The following is a 21,785-nucleotide window of genomic DNA, read 5'->3' as shown; positions in this document are numbered from 1 at the left end:
ATTTGGGGGTGCCTTATCCAGGTAGATTTTGTGATTGGCTATAGAAGAGTTTTCCCCCAAACCCTGCAAAGTAGCAACTTAGCTGTGATAATCCCCATTTGTCTCAGAACAAAATAATCCCCATTTGTCCTGAGGGAGGGGGAGTCACTGTATAGAACCATCTGTTTCTAGGCCTCTTGACTAAGGAGGTGAGCAACCAATTCTACTTCTTTCTCTTCTTTTATCAGCTTCAATAGTACTCAATAAATTATTGTACCACATAAAAACATGTGTTTTTGTCTTTATCAGTAAAGTGTAAACTCCTCAAGGGCATGCACCATATGCTACATATACCATCACTGTAGCACCAACATACCTACAACGATAAATCACACATAGCAGAAGCTCCATAAAAGGTTGTAAGAGAAAGGAAAATTGGCCAAACTGTACACTGAGACACTAAATGGGAAAAGCTGACCTGATTTAACCCCAAGAACTAATCCAAGCATGCAGGTGTATGTGGTTTAATTTTGCATACCTTCTCTGAAAAATCACTTACCAAGCAAAGCTTCACACATTGTGGTTATAAGGATAAATTTTTTCACTGGCTCCAGTTCACATGGTTTAAATAGCATTTCTTCTTGCTATGAACTTTATTTTTATTTGAAACTCCACGAATGTGAAACCAAATGAATCAGACCAGATGCAAGCACTCGAAATGTCCTGCTAGTTCCTTTCAGCTTCTTTCACTTGTGAAACAAGTGAATTTCATTTTAGTTCAAGTAAACCCTTACCCAGGAGTGCCCTTTTCCTCTGATGGTCTTCTCAAACCCCTCCACCCTTACTAGCTGTTTCAGAGGGGAAATCAAATAATCTTAAAAAAATATTTTACCTTTATTCCTTAAAGACAAGATTTTTTTTTCTTTGGCAGTCATAAAATAATACAGAAGTATATGAGTATGTACATTACATGTAGATGTATTGGTTGTATACTCAACTCGCCCACATATACCCAATATCCTCTTTAGTTCACTCAGTTTATATGGATGCATAATAATAGGCCAGTTCCGGAATGATGCCTGACTTATCATGAACAGAAACATGAAGACAAAGTTTTCCATTTTCACATACACTACTGTTTGGGTATGTAAGCATCCAATGTGGTTAGTACATGAGAGGCGAGTAATATTTGTGCCAAATTCCACTTGGAATCCCAACCTAGCCTAAGCATTGTCTTTTTTTTACTTTTGCAGTGTAAGATTTAGACCTAGAAAACAAATGGATTATTTGCAACTGGAGTTTATCCTTCTCAACTCTTCCCATTTTTCATTAAACTCTACTTTGGAAATCCTGTCTCTAACATAGATGACCAAGCCATGAGTGTCCAGACGCTGGACTAGTGACCAAAAAATGTCATTTTTTATCCAACCACCAAGGTGAATGACCTCTACTAGAGTGAGGCCTACTAGATGCATTTTAGAAGCACCCACATTTCAAACATACAATCCTTACACACAAACAACAACCAAAAGATGAAAAGATCTCTGTATGGCATCCACTTAGGGGAAACCATTTATTTAAAAATGTAAGTGTAACAAGGAAAATGATGATATACATTGAAATATAGGCACAGAGGGAAAAACAGTATTTTGCTTTTACATCCAGGATGGGAAATCGTACAGAAGAACAATGAAATGCAGTCCCTTTGCCCTTTCTGCTCTTCTGAGCCACTGTTGCAGCTGAGGGAGAGGAGAGAAGCAGAGGTTGCTGTAAGCTGACTTCGCAGCTGACTTAGCCATGAAGGGTCTATTGAGTGACCTGCCTAGACACCACTGGTGGTTCTGCTGCAATATTCACAATGCAGACTTTCACTACAGAACTACTGATCACATATATTCAATGTCTATCACATGCCAGGTGCTTCAGAAGCCTTATTCATCCTCTCAGTCACCCTTTATTTACTAGGGGTCATTGTACTCATTGTGTTCAATGAGGAAATAGAAGTTAAGCAGAAGCAAGTCGGTCACCCCCCAAATCACAGAAGTAATAAGTGACAGGTCAGGATTCAAATTCTAGAACTGACCTACTTGAAATCCAATTGCTAATTTCCACTATGATATCCTGGAAAAACAGAGCACGAAAACTTTTTTTTTAACAGTCCTTTTCTATCACCTCTTTTTTGGTGATTCCCAGATCTGTATTTTCCTAGCCCATTCTAAATTAAACATCCTTAATTTGTCATGTTTCAGTTGATGATCAAAGCAGCAAATTCTACTTAAGGAAAAAAATAACTTAGAGAGGAAAGAAAAGAAAGTCTTATACTTTCTATTTTTTTCAAAGGGAAGTAGCCCTCTGTTAGGGATTGAATAATGGCTCCCAAAAAAAGATATGTTGAAATCCTAACCCCCAGAACTTAAGTATGTGACCTTATTTGCAAATAGGGTCTGTATAGAGATAAGCAAGTTAAAATGAGGTCCTTAAGGCGGGCTCCAGTTTAATACAACTGATGTTCTTAGGAAAAATTTAGACACAGAGACAGATACATGTAGAGGGAAGACAACATGAAGACATACAGGGAGAAGATGGCTAGGGGACTGGGGTGGCACATCTACAAATCCAGAAACACCCAAAATTGCCAACAACGCACAGAAGCTAGTAAGAGGCAAGGAAGGATTCCCCTTCATGTTTCAGAAGGAGCACAGCCCTTGATTTTGGACTTCAAATCTTTAGAACTGTGAGACACTAGTTTTCTATTGTTTTAAGTCACCCAGGTTATGGTACTTTGTTATGACAGCCCTGAGAAACTACTACACACGCCAAAGAATGAAAATAAAGAACAATGAGCCCTTGCTACTCCCCGTGTGATCTTGAGACCAGCAGACCCTGTGCCACTTGGGAATACTGTGGGGCCCAAACCAGTCCTACTGGCTCAGTCTGCTTTTCACCAACCCCTCCAGGTGCCTCACACACACATTCAACTTTGAGAAGCACTCCTACAGAGAAGTAGGATTGCAAATTGGATGGACAATACATTCTAAAGATACATACTACACAGATCCATTCTGATCTGTAGTTGAGAAAAAAAGAACAGACAAAAATACTGCCATAGGGCACCTCTGAAATGCTGCTTCAGGAGGAATGGAGGCTCCAGGAGGCCCACTGGAAGAGGCGGAATGCGTGTGGCTCGGCAGAAAGTGAATGTCTTTACCAGCAACAACCAAAAATATACTTAAGAAATAGGCAGGATCATGGAATGACCAAGAAAGAGACAACAGGAACAGAGCCAGGATGACCTGGAGAAGGAAAAACTTAAACTGGGTTCAAAACCAGAGGAAATCTAAGAGGCAAGTCTGGGTGACAAAAGACAGAATCAGGAGTGTGTGGGCAGGCTCTGAGGAAGGGAGGTGCATCTTCCTCTTCCGTCTCAGTAAGTGGGGGATCAATCAGGGGAGGGTGGGGACACCCAGAGATCTTGGTTATCACATACCTGTCACAAAGCCCTTTCATTGATTCCTATGAAGTCAATTTTGTCCTCTGAATTAATTTTTTCCCCAAAAGTATTGAGTGAAGAGTGCTTACCAAAGGGAAGCCCTGGACTGTCTGGGTGGCTCTTGCCCAGGGGCTCTGGGTCAGGGCTGGAGCTGGACCAGCTCCTTGCAAAGCACACAGGCCTCATTCAAGTTGGACCCAATCGCTCACTGAGATGTAGGCACTTGTTCAACATACACAGGAAGATTAGAGACATAAAATAAGGTAGAAATGATTGATCCCAGCTAAGATGTGGAAGGAGGGGTGAAAATGCAGACTGTGTTCCAGATGGCACAAGTTACAGGGAAGAAACTTCTCAAGCTGAGGCTCAGCTCCGGTGACCTCTGGAAAAGAGAAAATTGGAACTAAATCCCCAGAGACTGACAACAGGGTGATGAAGGGCTGACCTTAACAGCTTCTTTGTTCTCAGCACGGCTACATCCCATGCAAGGACAAAATTCTGATCAGCATTGTAAATGGTCCACACAGTTTCCAGCTGAAGGCTATAGATTCTTCACCCTTTCCTTCTCCGATTTATGGACACCACATGCCAAAAATCAATAGAATACAGTAACAAAGCAAAACTTGAATCTTTGCCTGGAAAGAACCCAAATCTCCAGGTTTTCTCCAAATTCTTAATTTAAAATTTCTCAAACAATAGAATAAACCACTGAGTCACAGTTAACTCTGACAAAATCAGTTCATCCATCCATTTTTAATTCTTCATTTTCCACCTTTGCAACAATTAAAATACTCACTTGAGATGAAAAAATTTTAAATACACTCCAACAGAAAATTTGTGACCCCAAAATGATCTGTTTTATAGATTAGTGTGATTGCTGAAAATAGTTATCTATAATTATTGCATATGAGTTTATTTGGGATTCTTATTCTGGGGAATAACTAGGTGAGGTGGCCAAAAAAATCTGTTTGACCATGAAGATGGACATTCTAAATAGCCCACTTTGCCCACAGAGCAAATGAGATTGGCATATCAACACTTAATAACTATAACACAGACTGCAAAAAACTGAAAGGCAGAAAAGAAAAACCCTCTGGAAATGCTATCTTCCACCACCCTCCCCCACGCATACACAGCCAAGATGCCTCTCGTTTTTTTAATACAGGAAACATTTGTGGGACAAATGTAGACTAGGAAGAATTGTATCATGCTCCCAAGTCAGCTAAATTTGAAATAAATCAGAAGTTAAGATACCCTTGTCCTGATACCCTTGAACTGCTTCTTCCTCTCTGCTTGTCGTTTTTTTCAAGGCCCGGTTTAAAAAACTCCAGCTTTCCGTGACCTCTCCCTCCTCTGAATTTCACTCTGAAATGTCTGAACTGAAGGTCTGTTTCCTTTCCCTGGTATGAAGTTTAATACATACACATACATGTTTTGGAGAAAAGAAGATGAATGTCTTCAGATGCGGGGTTTGGAATTTTGACATTAAAACTAGACCGTTAGTAGCCCACTTATGTTATTACGTGAAACAGTCTGGTTCAAATAGTACCACAGGGCTGAAGATCAAGTGATGCATTTTCAGTAGATAGACTGCAGCCAAAATGGTCTATCAGGATCAGGGTGTCCCGTCTTCATGCAGCCAGCCTAGTCAGCAATCTGCTTGTGCATGAGGAGCTCCTTGAGCTGAAAGGAATCTGAGGAGGATGACTGGGCTTTGTCAATGACTTTATTTTCAAGAGTTTGATCACTGTTCGTGTATACATACCACTGCTGAGCTTTCATTTCCCAGGGAAACCCAGGACCCTTCACAGCACTGAAGAAACTTTTCTCAAAGGCAGAGATGGGCCCAGTATGCCCTCAAACGAGCTTCCAAACTGCCAACCTTGTCTTGGTTAAATGTTCCTATGTAACTGTGGGCTTATGACCTAACGCTCTCATTGCATGCTTTTTGGACAGTTGCAATGAAGAAGGGAAAATTATGTGCAGCAAAATCCTATAATGCATTGGCTTCATATAGACACAGGCACTGTGTTATCAACAGGCATCTCACTCCAAATGGGATCTTCAAGGCAGCCTGGATCACTTTCCCCTCCATTACAATGTGCAGCACCCCATCACCGCTAAGCCAGTTTTCTCTCTCTTCCTCTTCCTTCCTCTTTCTCTCTCTCCCTCTCCCTCCTCCTTCTCTCCTCTCTTTCTCTCTGTCTCTCTCCATCTCTGTCTCTCTCCTGCCTTCCTCCCCTCCCCCTCTCTGAAGCAAATTACACATGTTAAAAACAGAGCTATGTGCTTTATGATTGTTTTGGCACCTTCCTACCACCAGTCAGCCATTCCTTCTCTTCAAACTTGATGAAATCACAATGATTCATTAGCTTTATTCAGAATGGTTGTGCGATACACTCTTGAAGGAGCCATCAGCCAGTTACAGTGCCCAAATAAATGGACTTAAAAGGAATAGAATAGCTGCACCCTTAACTAAATTGAATGTGACAGAGACTCGTATAAGATTTTAGTCATATTTAACACAATTAAAATTAAGTCAGCATAAATGCACTGAGCTTTAGAAGTCACTTCCTCTCTGCTCCTGGAGAAGAATCAGGATCATGATATGTCGCGAATGTTTTGAATAAGAGGTGAGGTCCTAGTCTATATGTCTTTGAATTCTACGACGTCAAGATCCTAACACAGCAGAAAAAATGACTGGAAAGAAAATGATTGACAGATGATGAATCTGAGGTAATATAATTTAATTTTTAAGAGTCAGGTCAAAAGAAAATGGTATTTCAGATGATCAAAAAAAAAAAAAAGGATTGTTGATCAGAGTCTGTTGTCCCAGTAAAGCCACAAATTACATTCTGAGAAGCGAAAGGAAACTTAGGAGGTGTCTAATTCAATCTCTTAATTGTGCCTATGAGAAAATCGAGTAAGAAAAACACAATGACCTACCTAACGCTATCTGATTACAAACAAGAATTGAGATGGAACCCAAAGAATGTCACTCTCAGCTCAGTCTTCTCTCTACCATGTGAAGCAAGGTTCCCACACATTAATGAACGTCTCCAAAAAGTAGGGACAGATGGTATCATTATAGAAACTCAATGGTTATTGGGTTTCATTTATGAAAGTTGCATCTTTCCTTATTTCCCTTATTTTACTGAAGTCCCAAAATTCATCCACTTACCATATCAATTTCACATTTTCAGGGCATATATTTCAACAGTTATTTAGAGATGATTCTTTTTACAAATGGAAATCTCCATACCATATACATACCAGGTTCGAAAGTCATTTTCAGTCATCCACTGCAAAGTGAGAAAGAAAAACTCATTTCTACTTTGTTAAGATGGTGTCACCAACATAATAAGGGCTCACAATTCTAGCTTCTCTCTAACACTCAAATCCAAAATTGATTTTCTTTCCCAGTTTCTTCCCTTGATTATTCATTACTTGGCACAAAAGAAACGTTCAACCTTTCTTCTTTCTCCCAAGAACATCTTTGAGCAGAGAACACAGTGTATCATACAAAATATCACACTGACTACAATCTAACTGGAAACCATGTGGTCCTGAAATTTGCTGCTGTCCCTTCTTCTCTTTGCTAGCACCATATCCAAAATTTACAATCTGCTGGAAAATATTTAGAGTCCACAAATTTGCTCCAGGGACACTCTGGTGGCAAGAAACCTCCTTGGAGATATGATTCTAGAATTCTCACAAAATTAAACTCATCTTTGGGAAGCTTGTCAGCATTCAGGCTGGGAGTATCTAGGCAACTATGAGATGAAACACAAGACTGGTCATAGGGCAGCCAGAAAAAGATAATAAGAATGTAAGAATCACTAAAATAAATCAGACCCACGATCCATTTGCCTGTGCATCACTCTCCCTGTGGTACCAATGAGAACAAGAATTGTGAGTAAGGAAAGAAGTAGACTTCATAATTTCTGGAGACTTGCCTTTTTCATTTCTCTTGAGTGCCTGCTGCCCTTCCCAGATCGGCCCCCCTGGATTCCTGGCCACACACAGAAATATTTCTTTCCACACCTGCAGTTCCCTTCTCCACTGGGCATCGTATCTCCTTGTTAGGAGAAGAGCATTCACTTGCCTGAAAATGCAAGTGACTTGTAACCAGACTTAACCTGCTCACCTTCCTGGGGGCATTTTACATCTCCAAAAAGGAACTTGTGGATCCAGAGGAATGGATTTCTAATGCTGGGATTTGGGCTGAGATATCCGAGGGCTCAAAGCCTACTCAGCACTTTAGAAATTACACCGGGTAGATTTTCTCCATAAGTGGAAACACTCAGCTCTAGGATGGGACTAGAATGATGGAAATTGCATGAATTTAGACTCAGGACATTGGGCTCCTGGTTCGGGCTCCCCAAAGCAAGAGTTAAGCAAATCACTTCATCTCTTCCTCCATTTCTTCCTCCATGAAATAGATTTCAGAATACATGCCTCAAAACCCTTTGGTGGTGGTCATGTGGCTAGCATGTATGTGAAAGCAATTTACAAACACTAGTCACCTTAATTATGGAAATTTATCATTTTCCTCATTGATGTCAATTAGGACAATACATTCTGGTGATTCTAGCCTTTTAAAAGATTCTTCTTCTTTTTAATTTTATTTATTCATTTTGAGAGAGAGACAGAGATAGTGCAAGCTGGGGAGGGTCAGAAAGAGAGGGAGAGAGAGAATTCCAAGCAGGCTTCATGCTGCCAGTGCAGAGCCCGACATGGAACTCAAACCCACAAAACCGTGAGATCATGACCTGAGCCAGAACCAAGAGTCAGAACCTTAACTAACTAAGCCACCCAAGTGCCCCAAGGATTCTTCTGAAGTAGACGTTAGCAAAATTTGTAAAAAAAAAAAAAAATCATAGTAAATTATTTTGGCTTTGCAGGTCATACAGTAACTTTGACTATGAAACTCTGCTGTTGTAGGGAGAAAGAAACCACAGAGGATATGTAAACAAATGGACATGCCCAGACCTGGCTTGCATGTTGCAGTTGGCCAATCTCTATTCTAAAAACAAAATATCAAAATAGGGATATAGGAGAACAAACAATATACCTGAAGGTACCTTCTTATTTCCTTGACTTGTATCCTGCCTACCTCAAAAACTATGTATCTAACAAGAAGCTTATAAAGCAAACAGTAGAAATGATGTACACTCTTGAATAAGTGCGTTATGTTCTCTGGTCTGTGGCGCACACATTGGGGAGCAGGCTCAGCTGTCACTGGTCGCCCTGGTGCAAGAATGGCTTGCTTGTCAACTCCTCCCACTTTCTCTCTCAGGTTGAGCAACAGGGATGAAGCTCTGATGATGGAAGAAGAGCTGATGGCACGTGGTTTCTGGTGCAAAGACTTCCAGACCACGGCTCTTCTATTTCAGAGTAACTCAGTCCCCATCAATACCTCCCATATCCCAACCCTGCCTAATGTACCATTTCTAAGTGTTCTGACTATTCCTTTGGCTACTTGCTGACCCCACTCTCTCCCCTTGCTCTGGACCCACCACTGCAGAACTTTTGTCATTGTTTTTGCTCTAACTAGCAGGGGCAAGATCCACCAGGGAATATTCAGGAGTAGAAAAATTACAATTCAAGTTGTTTTTAGGCCACACTACTCTGGAATAGGTAGTGTGAAATCAGTGTGTCTATCTTAGAGATTCCTCAACAATTGTACATTAACGGTCAGGGTGTCTCATGCTTTCTGGCCTCCACCCTGTCTTCCTTATCCCTCCCAAACACTGGTTCCTGGCATATCGTGTCACCAATGCTCATGTAAGAAAACATACAAACAACAGGGCACATGGGTGGTTCGGTCAGTTAAGCATCCGACTTCCACTCAGGTCAATCAGGTCATGATTTCATGGTTCATGAGTTTGAGCCCCATGACAGGCTCTGTGTTGACAGCTCAGATCCTGGGGCTTGCTTTGGATTCTGTGTCTCCCTCTCTCTCTGCCCCTCCCCTGCTCTCTCTGTCTCTGTCTCTGTCTCTCTCTCTCAAAAACAAATAAACATTGAAAAAAAAAGAAAAAGAAAGAAAGAAAGGAGGAGAGAGAAAGAAGAAAAAAGAAAGAGAGAAAGAAAGAGAAAGAGAAAGAAAGAAAGAAAGAAAGAAAGAAAGAAAGAAAGAAAGAAAGAAAGAAAACATACAAACAAAAAGAAAACTTAAAAATTTGCTGCAGGCACCTGGGTGGCTCAGTTGGTTAAGTGTCCAACTTAGTCTCAGGTCATGCATGATCTCATGGTTTGTGGCTTCAAGCCCCATGTCTGGCTCTGCACAGACGGTGCAGAGCCTCCTTGGGATTCTCTCTCTCTCTCCCTCTCTCTCTCCTTCTCTCTCTGCCCCTCCCCAGCTTCCACTCTCTCTCTCTGTCTCAAAAATAAACTTTAAAAATAATAATAATAATAATAATAATCCCTCCATTTCTACATGTGTTATAATCTTTAAAAGTCCACGGTGCAGGGTTACCTTGTGCACATCTCCCTCAGACTTGGGTGATAGGGCACTTTTCTTTCATTCAGTTTAACCCTCTGTATGCAAGAGTCTGGTGGTTGTGGCTAGGTGCTGGGAGGGAGGCAGTCCAAATAGGCCCAGACAATAAATGTAACGCTGAAGTCCTTACTTGGTGACTTCTCTCCCTGGCAATATTGATAGTCAGGCTTGTAACTCTTCTACTTCCTGACCTAATCTTTCTCAAAGTTTCATTGCTTCTCAGTCCTGAGTCTCTCCAGAGTCCATCCCTCCTCTCCAAACCTGCTGCTACTACGCAGGCTCTTTCTCTATCACCTGGAATATGCTTCTTATAACTGATTTTTCTTGCCAGCCAGTTTCCCCCACTCCAGGTGCCCTCCCCTGTTAGAGTGTTTTGTCTAAAACACTAACCTCTCCCTTCTTTGGCAGGTGTGTGACCTGGGGAACACCATCACCAAAACAAGCAGGGGACTAGTTACAACGCATTTTCCTGGCTTCCACTCTTGGAATCACAATCTCTAGAGGGGAGGGGCCCAGAAATGGGCATTCCTCCATTTCTTAACTCCTGTCCTCCTCCAACCAGCAATTCTGTTGTATACCGAGTTGTCCAAGATACCACTGGCTTAGGGGTGAGATCCAATCTCTACAGACGACCCGCTCCTCTTGTTTCAGACTGGTCCCCTCACCGATTTTCTGACCCTCTTAGATCTGATAGGTAAAACTGGTCATCATGGTAGATGAACATTTCTTTCTGGAAGCATAAGCTTGGGACTCTCCGGAGGGCTGCTGGTTCTCTCGACTTTTGAAGGAGGGGTTTTCCCTCCCACAAGCCTAAGCACTGCCCCTCACCTCCACACTTTCACACTGCTTTCACCCACACATGGGTGAAAGGTGGCCAAGTGTGGGAGGACATGGAACCTGAGTCATGAGCCATGTCCTTCCAGCTGCACACTACTGGCATTCGGTGGGAAGGCTGGTGACAGGAGGGGTGACTTCACCGAAACGCTGCTATCTCGCAAGCTCCTCTGAGACCCAAGGCAGGATCTGCTTCCCTGACAACTAGGTTAATGACTGGCTTGGTAAACATTTCGTGAATTAATTAATAATGGAAGGAAGCAATCAATCAATAAATGAACAAATATGTAAATAGCCCAGCCTAAGGAAAAGAGTGTGCTAAATACCTTGAGAGGCATTTTTGTTACGCACAGGCATGATTTTTGACGAAGTAATTCAACACATCTGCTTGTTGGTTTGCTCTTTGGGAATGAGATTCTGGATAAGACTGAGTCTAAGAAATAGTATGAATTGTACTCTCCTTCTGTGATTATTCCCTCTGTGATTTCACCATTAACCAAAGCCAGTAAACAGTAACCTTCTAATTTATTCATTATTCCTACTGTTGAAATTGTGACAAGGCTCCAACATAACAGCTTCTCTCTATCATCATTTTGGACGAGCCGAACATTCTTTAGAAGCATTTGGATGTGTGGGTGTGGGTCTGTGGTACGTGGTGTGGGGGAAGGATCACAGAGGCCTGGAAAAAGTCATACTTCAAAACTCAAAAAGCCAACTTGCACCTATTTCAGCAAATTGGAAATTGATGGTGTGTAACTCTGAAGGGCCTAGCGGTAGCTATTATTTCCATCCAGGCTATTATTAACTGGTAATATTTTCTCTAGTAAACATTCAATTACCATAGCAACAGGAGGCATGTCATATGGACACAAGGGCTCCCTGGCTTTGCCAGAGTAATGGACGGCGTTTCAAATGAATTTCAGAAAATGCAAAGAGACTTGCCAAAAGAATATTTTTGAAATACTAAACTCAAGTTTTGTTCGAGACAAAGGAAAGACGAGAGCTCTGATAAAGTGGAAACTTCACAAACCCCACTTCTGGTATAATGCATCCAGGGCCTTCCCATCAGGCCCAGAAGTGCCTTCTTCCTACCTGAGCCAAACCCTCCACTGGGCTCTGGATATTATTACATGCCCTCTTCTAAGACTTTTATTTACACTGTCAAGTATTTCTTCTAAATCCTGTGGCTTCAATCTCTTCCTGCCCATCAATATCTTTTGAAAAATCACTTATAGCGACTCACAGTATGCACGCAAAACATAACAAATTGTAAGAGTACAGCTCAATAAATTATTTCAAAGTAAACACGCCTATGTACCCACTATATAGTCAAGAAAAAGAATATGACAGTACCCAGAAGCCTCCCTATACCCCAGCCCATACACGATCCGCCGAGCCCTAATGGAAACCACTATAAGTTCATTTTCCTTGGTTTGAAATTTGTATAAAACGACTTTCACATTGTTTTCTTTAGGGTCTAGCTTCATCCGACTCAAAAATACAGTCAATAGAATCCTGCATGTTGTTGCATGCCATAAAAGTACATTCATCTCATTGTTGTATTTGTATCCTGAGGCTGCTCTAACCACAAACTAGGTGGCTTAACAGCAGTTTATCGTCTCACAATTTTGGAGGCTAAAAGTCCAAGATCAAGGTGTCAGCAAAGTCCATTCCCTGTGAGGGAGAATCTGTTCCAGGCCTCGCTCCTAGCTTCTGGTGGTTTGCTGGCAATCTTTGGCACTCCAGGTCTTGGAAGTAGATGTATTGTTCTGTTTTCTGCCTCTAAGCTCACATGATGTTCTCCTGCTTTATATCTCTCTTCACAAGGCATTCTTTCTACCAGTCATTTTGGATTAGGGACCCAACATGGGTCTTCTTAACTAATTACATTTTTTGCCATGATCATACTTTCAAATAAGGTCACATTCTGAGGTTCTGGGGTTTAGGACTCCAACATAAGAATTTGTGAGGGGACACAATTAAAACCATAAGGAGTGCTACAAAGTATTCCATTGTACGAAATCACCACAATTTATTTTGTTCATTCTCCTGTGGGTGGATATTTGGTAATTTCCAATTGGGGCCATGCCATCCTGGGACAAGGGTTGATCCTTGACAAAAGAGTATAGAGCATGAAGTTTGTCTTTGATGTTGCTCTCCTATCCTAGGCTTTCCACTGAATATTTTCCTCCTGCCTCAATACCTTTTTCCTCTGTAAGGTTTTATCCTGTTGCAATTTAATAACAATAAGATTTGCTGATTTGGTCTTTGGAAGTTACTCTTCTGCCCAAGCCTCTCTTTAGAGGGGGATTCCAAAAGACCGGAGAGTATTGAAACTTAATGGAATGAATCTCCAGCCTTGAACTCCAGGATGTGGGAAATATTTGGAGGGAGGCTGGCATGCATTTTCCCCAAATCAAACAGAAAAACCAGTGGAGACTTTCATTACACAATATGACCCAGATATAGCATGTTAACGGATTATCATGGGATAAAATAATAGATGCATCAGCTTTTGCCACAATAATGAAAAAAAAATCCACCTCAAGTATCAGTAGCTTAGAACAATAATCATTTATTCTCACAGGTCTGAGGGCCGGCTGCAACTTGCCTGAGCCAGGCTGGACTCCCTTCAGGCTACAGGGTCAATTCAAGTCTGCTCTCACATGCATTGGTTCTGAGGCCTGATTTCCAAGGGCAAGACAGGTCACGGTTAGTGTGCAAACACATTTCAACCCTCTGCTCACCTCACATCATTTCAACACCTAACTGATTAAAGTAAGTCACATGACCAAGTAAATGTAAGTGGGACAGAGATACATTCCTCCCATGGAGATGAGGAGAGTAAGCATTTGCTGAGTAATACGGTGATCTATCACAGAAAGGATGAGAAGGTTCTGTAGTCAGATGACATGAGGTAGAGATAGAAAAGAGCAGAAATTATTTGTCTCTGACCTGATAATTTTTCTCAGATCAGCTAAGGGTTTCCGTGTGGGACATCTTTCCTCTCTAATGAGCTGACAAAATATAATGGTGGTTTATTAGTTTGCTAAGGCTGCCATAAATACCACGAACTGGGTGGCTTATGCAACAGAAATTTGTTGTGTCACAATTTTGGAGGCTAGAAGTTCAAAATCAAGACGTTGACAGTGTTGGTTTCTCCTGAGGCTTCATTCCTTGGCTTACAGATGGCTGTTTTCCCCCTATGTCTTCACACGGTCTTCCCCTTATGTGTATCTGTCAAAATTTCATTTTCTTGTAAGGACACCAGTTGTATTAGATTAGGGTCCACCCTAATGACCTCATTTAAATTACATCTTTAAAGACCTTATTCCCAGGGGAGCCTGGGTGGCTCAGTCCGTTAAGGGTCCGACTTCAGCTTAGGTCATGATCTCACCAGTTAAGGAGGTCAAGCCCCGCATCAGGCTCTGTGCTGACAGCTCAGAGCCTGGATGGAGCCTGCTTCAGAGTCTGTGTCTCCTCCTCTCTCTGCCCCTCCCCCACTTGCACTCTGTCTGTCTCTTTCTCTCTCAAAAAGAAATAAATAAACTTTAAAAAAAGTTATTTGCAAATACAGTTAGAGTCTGAGGTACTAGGGATTAGGATTTCAACATAGGAATTTTCAGAGTGTGCAATTCAGCCTGTAACTGTGACCAAAAGCATAGGGCTCAGAAAGTAAACAGAGGTGGGTTTGAATCTTGCATTTATCACACACTGGATGGCCACCTCTCCACACCTGTAGTTTTTCCATATCTGCACTTGCAGATGGTAATGTCTCCTCAGCAGACTGCCTTGCCATTGCTTTCAGGAGTCAATGAGATAAAGCACATAAAATGCTATCACAGGGTCTGAAACAGTGTTCACAGTGTTATGAAACTCACAAATAACGATTACTGTTGCTGTTATCATTTTTCTATTAAAACACTGTAACAATAAAGCACATTCTAAGCCAGACACTTCATAGAGCACATAGTCCGTGGAGCACATAGTCCGTTTATAAAGATGTGTAACATAAAAATCACTTGGCAGTTTAATTCATGTAACTTTGTGCGCCACCACACTTCAGTTGAAAAAAAGTCACTTGGCAGTAACCATGAAAACATTATGTTTCATTTTGTGGGCCAGCAGCAAGCCCTAATTACTCTTATGCCTTTTTATACTCTTAGGCCCTGCAAAGGTCTTCTGAGTGAGGTGTGCACATCATTATGTTGATTTTGCAGCCGAAGAAACTAGGTACAGGAAAGTGTAGTGATTTGACTGTCAACGTGGAGTTAGCAGATCAGTGACTCCTAGAATCCAGTCTTTTCCTACAAGCTTGGCTCACAGATCCACAGTGAACAGCCTTCACTCCTTTCTTTGCTTTGATGATCATATACAGTTTGATTGGAAGCTTACACTATAATTTCACAGTGATTACATGCCCCTGAAGATCATTTTGTAAGTAAATTGTTTTGAAACCAAAGATAATCATTGTTATATGACCATAGCCCTTTTTCTTATGCCATATTCTCTACCAAGAATTTAACCAAGCTAAAGTTACATTTGAGAGTCCCAGTAGCTGGCTCTAGGCTCTGCTCTGCATTCTGGAACTCTAATTTCATCAGCTCTATGGAGATGAATTACTGTTTCCTGGCCTCTGGAATAACCTCTACCCTTTCCACTTGAGTGTATATACAAAGAAAGCTGCCACAGGGCTTTCCACACAAACTCTCTCAAACATCACGCCAGAATGAATCAGAAAAGAGGCCTTGCATGATGGGTTGTTCAAATTGGAATAAATTGGATGGGTCCAGAAGCTCTGAAACATGCTCCTGATATCCAGACATACCCAAATGTTCTCTTCTTTTTCTTAGAAACTTCCTAATTTCTTGGCTATATAGTCTCTAGGAACATCTCCAGGTTTAAGAATCTTCTATTCTAGGGGTGCCTGGGTGGCTCAGTTGGTTGAGCATCTGGCTTCAGCTCAGCTCATGATCTCACAATCTGTGAGTTTGAGCCCCACATCAGGCTCTGTGCTGACATCTCGGATCCCAGAGCCTGCTTCGGATTCTGTGTCTCCCTCTCTGTCTCCCCCTCTCCTGCTTTCTCTCTCTCTCTCTCTCTCTCTCTCTCAAAAATAAATAAACATTAAAAAAATTTTTTTTAATCTTCTACTCTAGGTTAGTGGCTCAGAGCTACCCTACCTACTAACTGTAGAGGGCAGTCATAATTATGGTCTTCCTTAGTTCTCTATCGACAAATAAAGCAATAAACTACAGTACAAAACGTTAATAGTGACCCTTGTCCTGGGCAATCTACATTTACTGCATTTTTCCAGTCTGCCTGAAATTTTTATAAAGAGTGATTAAAATTTAGATTATGCCCATTTTTATTTTACTTATTTATTTTATTTTAGAGAGACAGTGGTGTGAGCAAGGGGCAGAGAGAGAGAGAGAGAGAGAGAGAGGGAGAGAGAGAATCTCAAACAGGCTCCATGCACAGCTTGGAGCCTGACATAGGGCTCAATCCTATGACCATGAGATCATGACCTGAGCCAAAAGCAAGAGTCGGCTCAACCGACTGAGCCACCCAGGCACCGACTGAGCCACCCAGGCATCAGATTATGCCCATTTGTAGAGTTACCAAGTGAATAAGCAATTATTTACCCACCAGCCTATCCTGCTTGCTCATAAGTCCCAGAGTAAAGGGCAAAAGAGAAGTATCTTGACCGTCACATCTGCCTTTGGCATCTGACAATAAAGTATATTCGTCTGCTACCATTTTCCCAGAGTCACAAGATAAAAAGCGATATTCTTTTCTAGATAATACAGAAAGAGCTTATGGTTTAAATTGCTTCAATCTCTGCCACTTATTTCTCAAAATCCTGTCTCACTCGTCTGTGGTCATGTGGTAAAACTCATCTGGAATGCATAATGTTTATACTGACTTGCCTTTTTACTCCATTTTCACTTTCTGGTGTAAAAGCAAAGCTTTTCTGGGCTCAGTAATGTTTTTCACTCTTTTCGTGGCAATGGTTTTTAGAAACAGAAATGATAGCAGTTTCCATATACACCTTTCCCAATAAACTTGTCATCAAAATTTCTCAGAGAGCTCACATTAATCACTTTTAGCCATTCCTTCCATGCAAATGAGGAACCTTGAAATCATCTGAGCCGTGCTTGCAGTGGATTCAACGGCAAAATCTAAAATACTATTGTGTTTGTTTTCAAAGGATTAAAGATGCCCCTCTACAATTCCTGAGTATTGGTAACATCAGGCAATCAGCCTTTCCAGAAGACAAGAGGAAAAAGAGAAAACACCTCTGTTTGAAGCAGGAAAAACAAAGAAAAAAAAAGCATCATCATTAGAACAGACTTAGGACAAAACATAATTTAAGATGCTTAACAGTTGATCTTGTGCTCATTTGAATCTGCCGGATATTGTCTTGAGCACTGAACTACTGAAATCAAGAGATAAACAATGGAGAGAACTGAAATTAAAAGTTAAATCCTTGCATGTGTGTGGACGTCTTTCTCTGTGTGTGTTTTCTTCAAATGGGCAAACCAGCTTGTACTTTCTTTCATCTGAAACCCGCTTTGGCACAGGACTGTCCTTACAGAACTCCGGATGAACTACTTAGGTGGGATTTCTGGATGGGTTGCTGGAAATGAGATCCCAATCTGCCCCCTGATTTCCTGTGTAAGCTGGAGACCTTAATCTCTGTACCCTGTTTCCTCATCAGTAACTTTATTCAAATGAGGGAAGGTAAGGGAGTCATACAGAGGCCAAGAGGGCAAAAGGGGAAATGCAAGGCATGGCTTTAAGAGTAGTAACGTAGATTGCCTGAATATCTCATCAAGTCTGAATGGGCCACACAGTTTTGCTGGGGAGAATTCACCGTTAAAAGCAAGAAAAAGAAGAGATTTTATACATACATCTATCCATATAGTTCTTTAAACTTAGGCCCTGAATAGGACCCAGATTGGAGAGTGGTATGCATTTCTACATATCCATGACCCTTTCTCCTAGGTTGTGAGCAGAGGAGCAAGAGTGAGGTTATTTAAATCAGTTTGTTTTCTTAATGTGGCTATGAAACAGTGGCGTTCAAGCCCCACTGGGCACCAGAATCTCCTGCCTGGACTCTACACTAAACCAGTCAGAATTTTTGTGATACTCTTAATCTCCACAGGTAATTCTGATAAGTGGCCAAAATTAGAAAATATTCAGGTCTATATTAGGATTCTGATTCTTTTGGAATTTACAAAGAACATTCAGATCATTGACTACTCTTTTTCCTTATTCATTTTTTTTTAAGTTTTTTTTTTTTAACGTTTATTTATTTTTGGGACAGAGAGAGACAGAGCATGAATGGGGGAGGGGCAGAGAGAGAGGGAGACACAGAATCAGAAGCAGGCTCCAGGCTCTGAGCCATCAGCCCAGAGCCTGACACGGGGCTCGAACTCACGAACCACGAGATCGTGACCCAGGCTGAAGTCGGACGTTTAACCGACTGAGCCAACCAGGCGCCCCCCTTATTCATTTTTAAAACATTAAGCAGACATAGTCTGAATTAAACATTTGAGTTTGTGTTGAGTAGTTGTAAGTACTTTCCTGCCTAACATTGTCTTTAAAAGTTTTTCTGTATTTCAAATCTGTACAACCCCATCAGGAGGACCAGTAGAGTCTAAGCCCTTGAAAACATCTCCCTCTGGGTCGAGATTTCTTCCCCTGGACACTATTGAGTTGGATAATTCTTTGTTGTGAAGGGATGTCCTATGTATGTTAGGATGTTCAGCAGCAACCCTGGCCTTTACCTACTAGATGCCAGTTGAACGCCCCTTCCCCCAATTTTGACAACCAAAAATGTCTTGGGTCATTGCCAAGTGTCCCCTGCAGGGCAAAATCAGCTTCATCTTAGAACCACTGTTTTGTTTGAAAGAAAGAAACATAGAGCAATTGAATTACATTAAATATTTCTCATCCATCAAGCTTTCTTTGACTTTGGACTCCCAGATCAATGGGAAGACCTTTCTGATGAACTGGTCTAGCATCAGTGGAAGTGAGTTCTCCCTACTGCTTCCACACCTTGTTGTTCCCGTCTCTACTCCACTAGCCCTGCTGGCTCTCCCAGAGAGAGGTCATTACTAGTAACTAATTAGTAACTAATCACTGTGCCCTTCCATCATCTCTAGGGCAATAACAGAGCTGCTGTAAAGCCCCTTCTCCTTCCACAGGCCTCTACATAAGGCCATCCCCTCCAAGTCAGGTCCATCTCAAGGAATTAGCTACCAGAGGCTCTAGATGTCAGGCATCACCGTGACCTTGGCACAGTGGTGCAATGGATCCAGAAAAAAGAGTCAATTCCCTCTAAGGAATAACAGTATTTTTATATTTAATTATTTGTTACTGTAGTTTTTCATTTCCTTTACCATATTCTTCCCCGAATCACTGAAGTAACAGTGAGGGCTTTCTTTATGCAGTCCTGGAAAGATACTGCTCTGGAACAAAGTTACTTGAAGCACTGGGTAAATTTTGTAAATTTGGAGCAGAAGCAAATGTCATGAAAGTCAAAATGATACATAAGTCCATCCTGGGACTCCATTTATTTCCAAGAAACAAGAAGGGAAATGCGAAAAAAGAATCTTGAATTGATGAAGTGTAAACACTAAATTAATAAATGTAATAATTAATTACATAATAAATAGTAATTGATTAATGTACATAGTAATTAATATGTATAGTAATTAATATGTGCATAGTAATTAATAAATGTACATACATGTATATATGTATATAATATACATAAATACTATAAATAAATGCAGAGTGATTATATTAAACTGTTACCATTAGGTTTAGGCATAGAGAAGTTATTTCTCAAATTACATTTCTGCAGGTGAGAATCTGTAAACATTTCATGATAACCTCCTATACCACTTTTCATCATGGACAAAAACTTCTTTACAACCCAGGTGATCTATGATCTTCCCACTTGTGCTTGAGCCAATCATATTTCCATTTTCCCTTCACTGTATAAACAAACTCAGTTCTATGGTAAATTTTTTTTCATCCCCAAGATTGGTAATACTATGTAAAACTTTTGAGTATATTATTTCTTCTACATTATTTTGTATATTACCTCCATTTTGCACTAAGAATCAGGCAAAGAAAGATGAAGTAACTCGCTTAAAGTTCACAAATGACAATTCTCAGACATGTAGATCTGCTGATTTGGAGCATAGTGTACTATACTATACAAGGCTGACAACTTAATATTTCAAAGCGTCCTTCCCTTGACAGGAAAATGTTTGATGAGTGTCTTTGATTACAAGGTAATCAAAGCACAGGACCATCTTTGATGTTTGTTAATCCGCACCGCATGGTACATAACACAACAATATTGCAAGGGGCACAGACAGAAGTTAGATCCTTGTGGTGTTATGAGAACATTGTGGTTAGCTTCCCAACAAGCCATTTTATTTTAAGTAGGCACCACGGTCTCTCGTCAGATCCCTAGTTTGACCTCCGTTTGCATTCTGTATTGTTTTTTTCTACTGTGAATCTCTAGGATAAGCCTGGACATGTACACAAAGTCTGAATCCTGGAATGGGAGATTTGTCTTAGAGCCCAAGTACTAAGTGTTCAAGCCTCCCTCACCTCTTCCTCTAAAGGTCAGTACATAATGGAATTGTTGCCACCCATGCTCAGATGGAAGCAGTGTGTTCAACTTAATATTCCATTCTAATGAAAACAGTGAACACATATCCATTCATCTTCCTGTCCCCACCCTTTCCAAGGATCTACAAAAAGGGAGGGGACAGGTGGGGCTTTCTCTTTTTAATCAAGTTTCCGGGAGTTTTCTCTTATTTCAACTGGGAATAGCTTACTAATAAGCAATTAATATTCCCTAATTATCATCTTTTCACAAAAATTTCCAAATCCTCTCTGATAAATAGAAATCATTTTCCAAATGTGTTCAGGGGAAGTAGGAACATCCTCAAATACTGTCCCCTGACACAGGGATACGTGGTCATCACCTCTCATAATCTGGATTTGAGAATTTTCACCCAATATAAATGGCAACTGCTTAATATTAGCAATGAGTAGGAAAGTTCTGGGACAAAATACTATTACCGTTGCATTTTATTAACTGGATATTATTCTCACTCCTTCACTGCTACTTATGAAAGTTAAATGTCAGAAAATCACGCTAAATACAACTATTAGAAAAATAAATCTCTAAACAAAATTCTCAGTAAGTTGAATGGAAGGAAGAGAAAAGAGTCAGAATGTGGAAAGACCGAAAGCTCATAATTATCATCCGTCTCATTATAGAAGTGAAATCAACACAGCTATAGATCTAGCTTCCCTTCAGCTCTTGAAGGCTGACAAAAAGACGCAAATCTGCAGTTTGTCTACACCTGCTATGTAAATAGAGTATGAATGGTCACTTCTGTGAAAGCCCTTGGAGGTTTTATGAGATCGTATCTACTGCTTTTTAGGCAATCCCAGCTTGTTTCACTTCTGCCCAGGAGACTTCCTCCTCTGTCTCCTCCAAATCCAAGTCAGTCTGATACCTCTGCTCGAACGTTTCAGAAGGATTTTCAGAAGGATCACAACCCATTTTTCTAAATAGGAACAATTCTTGAGTGACCTAAGCAAAGTATCTGAAATTCCTAAATATGACTTACTTTATGGTTATTGGAAAAATGTTTAGCAGTGAATACAAAAATAGAATATGCTTCTTTGGTTTTCCTAAATACATAGGAAATTATTCAGTAAAAAAATAATAATGATATTAAGTACCCTTATTATAATTATAATGTGTTGCTATTATACCATATTCCTCCCTAAAACTCCCATGTAACCCCTCCTCCCCATCTTTATTTGCTGACCTTTTATCATTTATTTTATTTACTTTATTATTCAGAATCTTTAAGGCTCAAATAATTTAAAAGATATGATCAGCTATCTACAAACAGGCTGGTTAGTTGGTCT

At 40.7% G+C, this 21,785-nt stretch overlaps 2 long non-coding RNA genes across 2 annotated transcripts; one reads left to right on the top strand and one right to left on the bottom strand.

The window, feature by feature from the left end:
* Positions 1-1,520: 1,520 nt before the first annotated feature.
* On the bottom strand, positions 1,521-7,250 carry LOC123379885. The gene is made up of 2 exons (XR_006584864.1): positions 6,743-7,250; positions 1,521-1,718 (listed from the first exon to the last, which is right to left on the bottom strand). It is a non-coding gene; the product is annotated as an uncharacterized LOC123379885 (long non-coding RNA).
* Positions 7,245-17,301, top strand: LOC109491686. Its single transcript, XR_002145153.2, has 2 exons — positions 7,245-7,381; positions 17,020-17,301. It is a non-coding gene; the product is annotated as an uncharacterized LOC109491686 (long non-coding RNA).
* Positions 17,302-21,785: the final 4,484 nt, after the last annotated feature.

The sequence above is a fragment of the Felis catus genome, chromosome C2 (genome assembly GCF_018350175.1).
Source record: "Felis catus isolate Fca126 chromosome C2, F.catus_Fca126_mat1.0, whole genome shotgun sequence".
Taxonomy (NCBI): Eukaryota; Metazoa; Chordata; class Mammalia; order Carnivora; family Felidae; genus Felis; species Felis catus.
Note: the sequence above shows the minus strand (reverse complement) of the source record. Positions and strands in the feature narration are given on the sequence as shown.